This window comes from Nicotiana sylvestris, chromosome 6 (genome assembly GCF_000393655.2).
Source record: "Nicotiana sylvestris chromosome 6, ASM39365v2, whole genome shotgun sequence".
NCBI classification, from domain to species: domain Eukaryota; kingdom Viridiplantae; phylum Streptophyta; class Magnoliopsida; order Solanales; family Solanaceae; genus Nicotiana; species Nicotiana sylvestris.
In genome coordinates, this window is record NC_091062.1 from 12,167,579 (window position 1) to 12,180,069 (window position 12,491).

The window sequence follows — 12,491 nt, forward strand, 5'->3', positions numbered from 1 at the left end:
AAAAGCTTGGGAGCAGAGGTGATCGAAGCTAAGTGTGATTCCCTCATCATGGTAAACGAACGTTCGAGGTCAGAGAATAAGGAATGCAAAGGTACCTGGATAAGTTGCAGGTAGCATTACATCGGTTCAAGGAGTGGACCTTGCAACACGTGCCCCAGGATCAAAACAATGAGGCTGATGCCCTTGCTAACTTAGGGTCTTCATTCAAAGACAATGAGCTAAACTCGGGGGCAGTCGTATAACTAATGAAATTAGTGGTGAAAGAAGGTCATGCAGAGATAAACTCTATAAGCCTGACTTGGGATTGGAGAAACAAATATTCAGAATATCTGAAGATTGGAAAATTGCCTTCGAACCCAAAAGAGTGAAGGGTCCTGCGTACAAAGACAGCCCCGTTTAGCTTGTCCGAAGACGAAACCCTACTTAGAAGAACGTTCGATGGCCCACTAGCGATATGTCTAGGACTACAAGATACTGAGTACGTCTTAAGGGAAATTCACGAGGACACCTGTAGGAATCATTCAGGCATCGAATCATTGGTTCGAAAGGTGATCAAAGCTGACTATTACCGGACCGACATGGAAAATGACACAAAGGAGTTCGTACGTAAATGTGATGGATGCCAACGACATGTTCCGATGATTCACCAACCCGGGGAGCTGCTGTATTCGGTTCTGTTGCCATGGCCCTTCATGAAGTGGGGAATAGACATCGTCAGCCCCTTCTATGGGCACCCGGTAAGGCTCAATTAATTTTTGTTATGACTGACTATTTTCCAAGTGGGTAGAAGCCTAGGCACATCATATGTCGGTTCGGAATGCCGTCCGGGATCGTGTGCGACAACGGAAAACAATTAATCGGTAGCAAAGTAACCAAATTTCTTGAAGACCACAAGATTAGAAGGATCCTATCAACACCTTACCGCCCTAATAGGAATGGACAGGCCGAATCGACCAACAAAAACCATACTCTAAAACCTCATAAAGAAGTTGACCGATGCGAAAGGAAAATGGAAGGAAATCCTACCTGAAGTCATGTATGCATACTGTACGACCTCGAAGTCCAGTACTGGGGCCACTCCTTTCTCATTAGTTTACGACGCCGAAGCTCAATACCAATCAAAGTTGGAGAATCGAGTATCAGATTCTGATATGTAACAAAGGAATCAAATGATAAGGGCATGAGTAAGAGCTTGAAGCTATTGGACAAAGGTGTGAAGTCGCCCTCGTTCGGTTGGCTGTCCAAAAGCAACGGATCGAGAGATATTACCGAGCAACGATGAACTCGAAACCACCGGAAAGGGTCCTATAAACTCGAAACGATGAACGGCGAAAAACTACCGAGCAATTGGAATATAACTCACTTGAAACGATATTACTACTAAGGTACGACCCCATTCGTTTTCTTTTTACTTATATTTTGGACTATCAGTTATTTTTAGGCCTGAAAGCACGTGTTGCAATCTTTTTCCCTTGAATCGATTTTGTCCCAAATGGGTTTTTCGACAAGATTTTTCACCAGGCAACAGTGGATCGTGCCAACTTAGAATCGAAGATCGGTCATGAACTGGTGTCGGAGATCATATTAATAGTATCCAAGGCTTCCCTATGATCAACCTTGAATATTGGGGGTCATTACCCTCGGTTATCAACTTTAGCAATGGAAGAAACTTCGTAACCAAAGGGTCTCGATCAATAGGAGTTATTGTAAGGGCCAAACGGCCAAATAAACCGTGCCCACATAGATTGCTCGAGCCCTAACACAAAGTTTGTACACGTGTAATTATGATGCACAAGAATAAAAAGAAGTCTATTCCTTGGGGATAAGTATCGTGTCTTTTTAAATTCTTCCCGCATTTCTTAAGGAATTTCCTACTTCCAATCTCCTAATTGTATCGAGCCCAAGGGCCACCTTAGTCTGAGTTCAAATGATCGCTCCTGCCCCGGGACTGCCGTCCAAAACCAAACTTGGATGGTCCGAGCAATTGGAGCTCGGAGGAATAAGTCCTATTAAGGTAATGCCCAAATTTTAAAAGCTAAGGCCACCCCCACTCGGGGACTGGCATCTTAGGCAAGCCCGGATAACTCGGGATAACAATATTAACACGGGGCAACACCCGAACTATAAAGGCTACGGCCACATAAACATGGCTCGGAGACGTCCGAGGCCCATAACAAAAATAACAAGGCCTTAAAATTTCTTAGCCGGTTCTAAAGGCTACCCGCGGTAGACTATGACTTAAAAAAGTCTAAGTACTTTGGGAGGAAAACTTTCGGTCACACTGAACCCCCACGATGCCTTAAAATGAAATAAAGTTGAAGGCAAAGTTTGTTAGAATCTCTAAACAAAACCCAACTATTTCATGCTAAGGCATTTATATCTTTGCAAATAAAAGTAAATAAGGCAAAGAGAAAATTCGAAAGCTGTTGAAGGGAAAAAGCCTTATATTCATAATCAATTCTTTTTACAAGGGCTAAATAGCTCGATGCAAATTTTTACAAAGGCCAAATGGCCTCAACAAAAATACAAAAAATAAAAACATCTAAAAGCCTAAGTGACCTAGTATTCGTTGGGGGAAACATCGTCACCTTCGGGATTTCCTCCACCCTCGGACTCACCCAAATCTTTGGACCCATCGTCGTCTTCAGGATAGGACAATATTTTGGCCTCGGTTTCGAGCTCTTTGACACTCTCGAGCTCAGCTGATAAGTTGAAGCCTCGAGCATGAATTTCCTCGAGGGCCTCCCTTAGAGATTTCCACTTTGCATGCTCGATAATTTCTTTTGCCCGAACCTGAGCCGCATCGGCATCAGCCTTATAAACGGCTATCATTTCGTCGGCATTATCTTTAATTACTTTGGCCTCAGACTTGACTGTTCCGAGATCCTGACCAGATTTTTCCGATCAGAGACGACCAAATTCAGCTGGGAATTGAGCTCTTCAATCTTCTTGGCATGCGCCAAGGACTTCTCCTTTAAAGCTCGAAGTTGAATCTCAGCCGATGCCAGTTAGGACTGGGCGGTCTTCTTTTCTGAGACCAGGTGGTCCATATTATTTTTACATTCTTCAGCTTCAGCCTTTACTGCATCCACCTCTGCCCAGAGCTGTCCGATATGGTCAAGCTTTTATTGGGCCTGCGAGTTTGGACCATTAGCCACCATATCTGACTCATCGTCACTAACCTCAAAGCCTCTTCTTACCTGCTCGACCAAGCCAGCATGCTCCTTCTGGGCCTCCTTCATCTCATCTTGAAGTTTCTTGGCCTTCTCCTCACATTGCTCACTGAAAAGCTTGTAAGCAACCCTCTTCTCGATGAGCTCTCGGGTCTCGGCCTCATGGTGGGTTTAACTCTTCTCGATATTGGAGAAAAGTCTCGTGATGGAACACCGAGGCCTACAAACACAAGGGAAAAGGTTACAATCATCTTAATGTAAATACATAATAGAAAAGTCGTCAAGAGGCATTTGAAGTTACCCGGTTTAGTGCATGTTGGGCTTCGTTGAACAGGTAGGGCGCTTCTACCTCGTTCATATTTACTTGATCCTCTTCGGTAACCAAGCACCGAAGATAACTTGCAACCCCCACGGCGGCATAGAGGACCCGGGCATCCTCTGGAATGGACATAATAATTGATCACTTTTGGCCAGGATCCGCACTCAGAGTTGGGAACTGGTTTACTAGTTTCGGACTTAAAGAAGGCCCGCTAGTTCCCGAAGGTGGACTCTTATTTGGTATCGGTAAGTCACCTAGCCCGATGACGTCCTTCGAGGTGGAAGAATCTAAACCATTAAGAAGTGGTTAAAAGGGTTTGCCACCCCTTGGGCCCCTCAGTTGGGCATTCTTTTAGCGTTCGGGCGTCGTGGATCATGGAGTCGGTAAATAAGGGCGACTTAGAGAGATCTATCACTCCAGGTGGGTCCTTCAGGGCATAATCCTCTACCCGAGAAGCACCAGCCATAGTATGTTGGTTGGCCTCCCTAACTTGGGGCAAAATGGCCTCGCCCCTCCCTGATTCGGAGGCCTCGGCCATGCCTCCTCAACAGCCCCCCTGGTTTGCGGTAATACAACATTGCCTCGCACGCGAGCCACCAGTTCAGAATTTTCTTCTTCTTCTTTGGACTCATCCCTCAGTCGGTGGACTAAGTCCGATGGGAGCTCTCGAGCGCTGGTGTTTTCCTTAGATTTGCGCACCAACCTCATTTTTTGTTTTTTCTTCTTCGAGTTTCGAGAACTCGGAGGCCTTCTCCTCTTTTTCTCCTTACCCTTCCTCGAAGCAGGGGACTCAGCGGGGCTATCCTCATCGTTGGATAGAGGCCTCATTACAACATTCTTCCCAAAGACTACAAAGAAAAAAGAAATGAGTAAGGCAGCATATGAGAAACCAATGCATTATCCACTCAAGAAAGGAATCTCACCGTGAGAACGGGCCTCCCACTGGCCTTTCTAAAGTTTGCGCCATGCGCACTCGGAATACAATTTCTTAGAGACGATGCCTCGACCCATTCCCTGAGTAGGGGAACTACATCTAGAACCTGAGCAACAGCTACATCGCCACCAAACATCGGTAAGAAAGAGGAAAAAGAGAGCAAAAATATAAAAATCTTGGAAAAAGGGAAATTTAATTATGTTTTGTGTTCCACTCTTTGGGGAACAGCATGTCCTTGGCCGGGATTAGGTCCGAGGTCTTCACTCAGACAAAAAGGCCTAACCAACCTCGGTCTCGATCTTTATCGATGCTCGAGAATGGGGATTTGGTGGCCCGGTGTGCAAGTTTAATCAATCCCCCATAAAGAATCGGGGACTGTATAGGCACATCAGATGATCAACGATGAATGGGCATATGTCGATCTTGCTCACGAAGAATCGGAGGAGAATAACTATCCTCCAGAATTAGGGAAAAATTTGATTAAGGCACACCTCGTACCTTTTGAAGAACTATATGATCACTGGGTCCAACGAGCCCAACATAAAGGGATAAGTGTAAACACTTAAGTATCCCTTAACATGGGTAATGATGTCTTCTTCGAGCCCAGGGACCACCACGTCTTTTTCGGCCCAGTTGTAGTCCTTTATGACCGTAGGGAGGATATCTTCAGTGATCGAGAAAATATACCTCGATACCTTTTTACCTCGGCCCGAAATGGGTGAAGGTTTCTCAACTTTGAAGTCGGCGGTCACCGAGCAACCGCCAGAGATAAACGCGTCAATAGGAGGTTCCGCCGCTGGTTCATCGCCGGCTGGCCGGGAAGAAGAGGCGGTTTCTTTCTGAGGGACTGTCTTAGAAGTCTTCACTATTTTTGGATAAATATGAAGAAGAGGAAGTTAAAGGGTACGCTTAATTCTAACAAAGCTCTCAAGAAATCTGGGTACAAGTGCTAGAAAATGCAAAGATTTTGGAAAACAAGAGTAGTAAAGGTTTGGATGTAAAGTTTGATTGAATGAAGGAAGGGGTATTTACAATTTTCAAATGACGGTTCAAAACTAGGAGTGGACGACCAACAACTGACGAGCATTTAGTGTCGTTAAGACATGACTGACGAGACGTTTCACTCATTTTGTCGTTGCTAACGCGGGGTATCGAGGGGAGAATCAGGAACTCATATCATTTCTCGTCGTTTACTCTCCGAAAAATGAGAGGAATATATGTATACCATCAAAATTAGGCTCGTCTATTGAATGATAGATCGGGATTGAAATGTGAACGGTTGAAGATCAACCTTGGATTCTATCGAACTAGAATACGAGGTCAGAACGCCCGTCTTCAAGGACATCGAGTTTGTAACCCCGGAATCGACCCTGACACCGAAAGAGCTCGAGGAAACCTTGTCAGACTGGATAACTGAAGGTCAAAATATCTGTAATCAGTCAGGTATCACGGTAGGAATCTCGGCACGTATCAATGGGAAACCGGCTAATTAGCAAATCATGGGATTTTCTACCTTTTATAGGATTGTACTTAAAGTAGGATTCCCCTGCTATATAAAGAGGGTCTGATTATTTGTAAAGCGCATTGTAACATCCACTCAGAAGTAATATACTGTTATTTTCTCTTTAAGTTCTATTTAAATTGTGTCTTGATACTTATCGAAGTGCATCCTGTTCAAAGGGGACCCTCCTCCCAAGGTCGTTACTGTCTAATTTGTGTGGTTTGAGTTTACTTCATCATGCTTTATTTCCGATTATAATTTAAGTTATCGCTTTGTATCAATTTAATTCACGTATCCTTAAAACAACTTACAAATTCAATTTTTATCCAATTTTGAGGGTAAACAAATAATAATGCAAAACACGAGAATGTCTGATAACATATTAAAGCAAATTTTCTTTAAACCAAAAAGAAATTGCAACGTCACATATTGCTTTCTTAAACATTATTGCTACAAAGGATACAATAATGTCTTCATTTGTCTTTGGAAATAGTTTTTACTTTCCAATCAAATACGGTAAAATAATGTTTCCAAATTGTTTTCCTATCATAAAGTGGATAAGCTGGCCTAATCATTTGCGTGTTGTCTCAATTCATACAAAGTCATTGCACACATGTTGCTATCATTTGATTGTTCTCGTAGTATAAACTAGTTAGGAGACCTACGGATTCCTCTGTTAGCGAAAACAGAGCATCGGTGATCAAAAGATCGAATTACTATGCATGTCTTGGTGGTCGTCACTTTTGGTGGTCTTTCTTTTTAGTCATCTTCTTGTTCAATTGATCAGCAACCCGACTCGAATTACTGATCGTTAAGAATCCTCACGTGACAGGTAGCTCTATAATGCAGAGAATCAAACCCTAACCGTCATTTGTTGTTCATTAGAAATGTTAGAGAAAGCCTCTTTTCTATACACCCAAAGTTGTGTATTTATAGGTTATAAGTAGGATTTAGGAGGAAGACTTATTAATGGACTTATGGGTCATCCAGTACCCCTTATGAATGGACCCTATCCAATAATATGAGAAAATGATATTGTATAGCTACTCTCAAAATAATAGTCGAAAATGTATATTTTATGTATATATTTTTTATATATATACATTTTTTATGTTATATTCAAAAATTATAGAAATTTTATACATTTGTTTTGCTACAAAATGTAAATATTCTGGCGCGGACTAAAATTGAAAAAAGCCCATAATATTTTCCAACAGTTCTGCATCTTTCACACACTGATCTCTCTCTCTCTCTCTCTGAATATGTAACGACCCGACAAGTTGTTTTACTTTCTAGAACTTTGTTCCCCTAAATAAGACTCCCCGTACTTGTTTTTATTGATTTATGACTTGCGGGGATGGTTGGTTCGGGATTTGAAAGAGTTTGGGTTGAAATTGGAACACTTGGTTCCTTAAGGTTGGCCTAAAAGGCCAAGTTTGGCTTCGATCAACTTTTTGAGCAAACGACTTCAGAATCGAGATTTGACGGTTTCAATAGGTTCGTATGATGATTTCAAACTTGAGCGTATTCCCAGATCGGGTTTTGGATGAACCGTAAGCATTTTGGCGCCTAATAGGGAAAGTTAGTTCTTGAAGAACTTTGAAGTTCTTTAAATTTGGTTTGGAGCGGGTTTTGGTGATATCTAGGTCCGAATTGAATTTCGAGGCCGGGAATAGTTTCATAACGTCATTTAAGACTTGCACGCAAAATGTAGTGTCATTTCTAGTAGTCTAAGTATGATTCGACGCATTCGGCGGTTTTGGAAAACTTGAAGTTCAAAGTTCGATTCAATTTGATTTTGGGATATGATTCTTGGTTTTGTTGTTGTTTTTCGCCTTTTGAGAATTCGAGAAAGTCCGTATTATGATTACAAACCTGTTAGTGCCTTTGGACGGGGTCCCGAGTGATTCGGGTGAGTTTCGGACCCCTCGGAACTAAATACATGAAACCAGATCTTCCCAGTTCTGGTTTCCTTCTTCGCTAACGCGAAGGAACCATCGCGTCGCGTAGAATGAGTTGGGTTGGGGAAGGAATGCTCTTCACGTTCGGGATAGATGCTCCGCGTTCGCGAAGGTCTAGGCTAGTGATCTTCGCGTTCGCGTGAGGTCTCTCGCGATCACGTAGAGTAGATTAGCTGGGTCGGTCCAGCTTTGTTCTTCGCGTTCGTGAAGTTACCATCGCGTTTGCGAAGGTCTAGCCAAGCTAGCCTTCACGTTCGCGTGTCAGTTGTTGCGTTCGCGATGAAGGGACTTCAGAGGGCCTGAGCCAATGGCCTTTGCGAATGCGAGGCCCCTGTCGCGTTCGCGGTGAAGGGGTGGGCAGTGAGTTTAAAAATCGGGACTTAGGCATATTTGGGGTCATTTATTACATCCTTGGGCGATTTGGGAGCTTCAAAAGGAGAGATTTCAACCTAGCTTTGTGAGGTAAGTAACATCTACCTAATGTGAGTTTAATACATAATTTATTGGTAAATTACAACATGTAAATTAGTGAAAATTATCGGTTTAGAGTAAAACCTAGGTTTTTGATAAAAAATAAAATTTAACCACAAAATTTGTTATGGAATGTAGTAAAAATCATATATTGTTGATCCTAAGGTTATAGGTAATAACTTTCTTAGAAAATTTTCGAAATCTGGGCACGTGGGCCTGGGGTGAATTTTAGGAATCTTGCAATATGGGTTGGGTAATCACTCTAATAGTGGGAATATGAACTTTTGAGCCTATATTGATTAGTTTTTACGTTATTTGGATAGTTTCGGATTGTTCGACACCAAATTGAGGGTTTGGGCTTAAGCTTGGACCGGAAAGTAGCCCTTGAAGAGAGGTACGTCTCTTTTTTAACCTTGTAAGAGGAAACTTTTCCCATAGGTGAACTAAATTAATATATGATTATTTGTGGGGGCTACGTACGCACGAAGTGACAAGAGTCCGTACGTAGCTACTATTCTGGTTATGTTCGGGTAGTTCTAGGCATACACCATGTTTTGTGGACACCTTTATATGAGCATATTTTGTTGGTTTGCGTTGAATAAAACTATTTTGAGAATTTTAAGATTTCAAAGGGTTTCAAGTAAATTATTATTTTAAAAAGAATTGAGAAGAACTTTGTTATATTTATATTTGACCGCGTCGCAAGTATATTCCGCGAGCGGGGTGACTATTTTCACTACTCTCATGGGAGCGGGACGTTGGCCTCGGCATGTTAATAGATGCATTTATCGTTCGCGCCATTCGACCCTCTGGCAGTGCACATTTTATTATTATGTTGGATCGAGCCATATGACCTCAGCATAACTTGTACATGCTATTTATTTGGACTTTCTGTGAGATGTATTATTTTAATGCATTGAATGTAAATTGTTAAATGATATGACTGGAATTGGCACTATATTATGAAAGAAGAATTTATCGCTTCCTGTTGTTAAGCTTTCAGTATTATTTATGATATTCATGCTTAGCATAACACTTTAATTATATTATTGTTGACCCCAGTAAGTGTCAAGTCGACCCTTCACCACTACTTCTTCGAGGTTAGACTGGATACTTATTGGGTACATATTGTTTATATACTTATACTATGCTTTTGTACTTAATTGTACAGGATCTGAGGCAGACTCATCTAGTTATCCACCAGGCGCACATACTTGATCCCCCAGCTTGAGACTTCACGGTGAGCTGCCCCTTCGAGACGTTCTACGGCAGCTGGAGTCTCTTCTATGTCTTTATTTTCTGTCTATTTCCTTTCAGACAGTAGGATAGCATGATTTTGTATATTCTACTAGATTGCCCACATACTTGTGACACCGGGTCTTGGCACACACTAGTAAACTTATGATTTTGGATTTGTTTACATGATTTCGGTTTTCACTTATTTGCTTTCGCTTTAGTTGTGTTTTAAATTGCAAATTTCTAAACCTTTTAATAAAATGAGAAGATAATATCCACTTAGTAACCTATTTAAATGGGAAATTACTAGTTTGTTCAGTGTTGGCTTGCCTAGCAATAGGGTTGGGCACCATCGCGGCCTGTAGTGGAATCGGATCGTGACAGAATATGAGATTTAATATTACTGTTAGAAAGGTGGAAGTGTATTTAAAATATTTCCTTTATTCTCTTTTCTTGTCCTTTTAACCCTTTTTTGAAATTCCCCTCTGCACCCCTAGCATGTTGTGTCACGGGATCAAGAAAAGTGTATTTGTGGCTACTCGTTAGTATTACCTTAATCTTCCAAAATTTGAATTTTCTAATTGATAGACCAATTGCAAATCAACAAATCAGAAAATCAAATCTTTCTTCTCTGATTCCATTAGAAAGTGAAAGGTTTTAGATTTTTAGACAAGACCTTTCCGTCGCGTCTCCACATTTTCCAAAATATGTGTGTGAAATTATTTACTTAATTATAGTTGAAATTTGTAGTCTTATTTGGGATAGTACGTTCCAAGATGATACAACTTTTAGCGTTAAAAGTTCGAAATTTGCAATTACCATGATAGGTTATCACCCTATTCCTATAAACAAATTTTTTTTAAAATTAAATGAGAATTTACGGGGAGGGAAGGAGATAGAGAGCGTGTGTTTGTAAGTTCGGTAGGACTCAATATTTTGAAGTGTATATATGTGGGGGGGGGGGGGGGGGGGTTCGCACATAAAAGTACTTATAGACGAAGTTAGATATAATATATTTCAGAATTATACTCTCTCGATTAAGAATATTTAAAGACGTGTCAATTTTGAATTCGCTATTGATCGAGTAGTTTAAGGCTATTTATCTATCTATATATATATAAACTCATAAACTTTAAATCATAAATTCGCTTATGGACTGAGAGACAAAAGACCGTGAAAAAGGAGGAATGTGAAGTCCTAGTGGTGTGGCCACCCTCAAAGATACTGCAAATCTACATGGGGATGAGACTATTATCATGAGAGTAGTCTCATGTCTAAAAATGATCAAAATCATAAATATACCCCACTGTTTATACTCTACCAGCCTGTCTTAATTTCGTCTTACTGTGCAATTATGGCTATGCATATATTGCATGAGAATTTTAGTGAACCCCAAAAAGTACAATCAATCACTATTGCCCACCACAAGGGTATTTATCCATAAGTGCAATCCCAAGTATCAAAATATATTGATCCCGATTAATTCGGATTCGCAATAATTAGAGTCGATTGTAAGTTCCCACTCGGAGTATTATTTTTTTTTTTTGCATTTTCAAAACTTCATTTCGTTACCTTTGATTAATGATGGTAAACTCGTCCATTCCACCACATCCTTAAGTAATATTGCTTATGATTATGTGAAAACAGAAAAAAGGTAAAAATAGATTGAAAGAGAGGGAAAAACAAACATTATAGGCATTCCCACTTTTTGGCGGGGGAGGCAGTGGCGGAGCTACAAGCCCCAATATGGGTTTGATCGAATATTTTGCTCAAATAATGTATTTTTATTAAAAAAAATATTAAATAAGTACGAATAGTAAATTTAAAACCCAGTTAGTAGCTTTTAAAAGTTTTACTCTAAAATTCAGAATTCATAAAGTTAAAATCCGGGCTTTGTGTGTAGGAGAACAAATGCCAATTGACATATTTTGATAGTGTGATGAAACAGCAAATGAATAGCCTCTCACAAGGAACTCAAACAAATGGATTTCTTTATAGGTATGAATAATTAACATGTTGGGGGCTTCTTCACTTTCATCTAACAAAACCATGCAAATATATTAATTTAAATTTGGCCACTAAAAGGTGCTAATTTAATAGTTTTATTCCTTGTATCCAACATATCGTCAAGTTGATCGAATCTTTGAATTGATCACTAAAACCCAATCCTCAACAATCTTTTATACATACCCTTTAGGAAAAGATCAATCTACAGTATTATTATCATAAGAATGGAATAGACAAAAAATCCAGCGGGAAAATAGATAATATATTGTGTTGCATATATGATATAGCCAATGGCGGAACCAGAATTTTACTAAAGATGATCAAAATATGAAAAAATAAAGACACAAAAAAAAAACCTAAGAGAATTCAATATATATTATCTATACAATGAAAATTATTTTATATAACTATACAATATACGTAATTTTCCGACAAAGAAGTGTCAGGTCACGTTAGACAAAGATGGCTTCACTAGTGCAAATAGGACTAATAATTAAATAGCTGGCATCCCCCAAAGCTGGAACATAGTTAAGGAAGATTGGAATTTTGGGCATTTGTTAAGAGACAAAATTAATGACGAAAAAGAAAAGGTAACCCCAATTTGCATAGCTTTCACTTCACACACAAGTTGCATAGATATGGTGTTGGATTGATAATTTTAATATGCTTTTTACTATTTAATTTATTCCTAATATTTTTCTTAATCCCTTGAAATGCTTGTCCTTAAGTAAATATACTTTTATAATAAGAATAATTATACCTCAATCTCAAACATGTAAATATACTTTTAAATGTTTGTCTTTTGTAATTACTCTTAAGGCATTTAGTCATTTTATTTTAATAGTTAAAAGCACCAACAGCTTACAGGGATCATTGGACCCCGTTAATC